The sequence below is a fragment of the Penaeus japonicus genome, unplaced genomic scaffold (genome assembly GCF_977035675.1).
Source record: "Penaeus japonicus unplaced genomic scaffold, GWHDUDI00000001_assembly GWHDUDI00000033, whole genome shotgun sequence".
In the NCBI taxonomy this organism is placed as follows: Eukaryota; Metazoa; Arthropoda; class Malacostraca; order Decapoda; family Penaeidae; genus Penaeus; species Penaeus japonicus.
Window position 1 is genome coordinate 12,636,444 of NW_028234435.1, and position 2,500 is coordinate 12,638,943.

The following is a 2,500-nucleotide window of genomic DNA, read 5'->3' on the forward strand; positions in this document are numbered from 1 at the left end:
GTGTTTCAAATTTTAGCATCATATTGAAAATTAGCACCTACTTGGCTATGGTCACTCTTATGGTCAACGCCCGGACATGCTCTAAAAAAATTGACAAATAAGTTTATTTGGCTTCTAAACTGACCTCCAGGGCTCCTCCACTTGTAAAGGTGTCTTTTATGCTGCTTGAACCATACTATTGTTATGACCTTTTTTTTCTCCTCACCACTCAACCAGGGACTCTTTCTCTCAGACAAAACATTCCGAAGGTTTCGTGACCATGATTGCACCTCGTAGAAAATTTTGAAATGGTTTCCCCTTTCTTTCTTCAATAGCAGTGCCTGTTTGGGGGTTGAGAGCCTGAGTATGAAATCATCTGCTCACTATCACAGATCAGACTGGCTATTATATCGAAGAGTGTTTCCATATTATCTTGCCTCTGTGCCTTTTTTACATGGAAATAGTTTCAGCTAGTGATACCCCAACTCAGCGTAGTTTATACCCAGGAATCGCTCCCCATGAATCCCTTTATACCTCTGGAATGATGCATTTTCCCCATCATCTTATTCTCCTCCTTTCCCATTTTTTAACCATTCGTCCTATTTAACGCTGTGAGTTACTGAATCCCCAGTATAAAATGACTCTACTCATTTACTCTCCTCTCTCTACAGAAACGATAACGATCTCCCCATGAGCGAATCTTCCTTTCTATTAATAACTCCCCATTCCCTTTAATACCTCCCCTCCCCATCAACCCTCATTAATTACTCTTCATTGACTTTCTCCTCTGATTTCGTCCCATTAATTCCTCCTTTCCTTTTAACTCTTTCCTCTGATCCCTCCCATTTATCCCCATTCCTTCCTCCCTTCCCATTAATCCCCATAAACTATTTTTTTTTCCATTATTCCACATTCTTTCATCCCTTCTTATTCCTCTACTTCCCCTTTAATCCCAGTTAATTCGTCCCACCCCATAAATCCCCATCAGTTTCTTTCTCCCATCATTCCCCATTACTCCTCCTAAGCTATGAACCTCAATTTGTTCCTCACTCCCCATAATTTCTCAGCAGCCTTCCGCCCATTAATCCCTATAACTGTTCCCTCCCCATACTTCCCCAATATCTATTTTCCTCGCTAACTCATCCCTCCCCATTAATCATCGACGCTTTCTCCCTCCTATAAACCCCCCTTAAACCCCATTCACTCCCCCAAGATACAAACCATATCCTCATAAATTCCCCTTATTCCTTTTCTGTCTCTCCTCAAACTCAAACCCCATAAATCTCCCTACCTCCTCTCTCCGAATATATCCCCACAAACTCCTCCCTCCCCATGAATCCCCCATTCCCTCTCCCTCAGCTCCCCCCCCACCCCCACCCCGATTCAAACCCCGTCCCATTAATCCCCACCACCTCTCCCCTCCCCATAAATCCCCCCATCGCCCCCATTCCCTCTCCTTCGCCCTCCCCCCCCCCAGGATTCAAACCCCGTCATATAAAACCCCACCACCTCCCCCCTCCCCATAAATCCCCACCACCTCACCCCTCCACATGAATCCCCCTCATCGCCCCCCCCCCCCAGATTCAAACCCCGTCCCATAAAACCCCACCACCTCCCCCCTCCCCATGAATCCCCCTCATCGCCCCCCATTCCCTCTCCCTCGCCCCCCCCCCTAGATTCAAACCCCGTCCCATAAATGCCCACCACCTCCCCCCTCCCCATGAATCCCCCCATTTCCTCTCAAACCCCTCCCCATAAATCCCCACCATCTCCCCCCTCCCCATGAATCCCCCTCATCGCCCCCCCATTCCCTCTCCCTCGCCCCCCCAGATTCAAACCCCGTCCCATAAAACCCCACCACCTCCCCAATCCCCATGAATCCCCCCCATCGCCCCCCCTCATTCCCTCTCCCTCACCCCCCCAGATTCAAACCCCGTCCCATTAATCCCCATCACCTCCCCTCTCCCCATGAATCCCCCATCCCCCCATTCCCTCTCCCTCGCCCCCCCCAGATTCAAACCCCGTCACATAAAACCCCACCACCTCCCCCCACCCCATGAATCCCCCCATCGCCCCCCCCAGATTCAAACCCCGTCCCATAAAACCCCACCACCTCCCCCCCACCCCATGAATCCCCCCATCGCCCCCCCTAGATTCAAACCCCGTCCCATAAAACCCCACCACCTCCCCCCACCCCATGAATCCCCCCATCGCCCCCCCTAGATTCAAACCCCGTCCCATAAAACCCCACCACCTCCCCCCACCCCATGAATCCCCCCATCGCCCCCCTAGATTCAAACCCCGTCCCATAAATCCCCACCACCTCCCCCCACCCCATGAATCCCCCCATCACCCCCCCTAGATTCAAACCCCGTCCCATAAAACCCCACCACTTCCCCCCACCCCATGAATCCCCCCATCACCCCCCCCCCCGATTCAAACCCCGTCCCATAAGACCCCACCACCTCCCCCCCCCCCCTGAACCCCCCCACCCCCCCCCCCCCCGATTCAAACCCCGTCC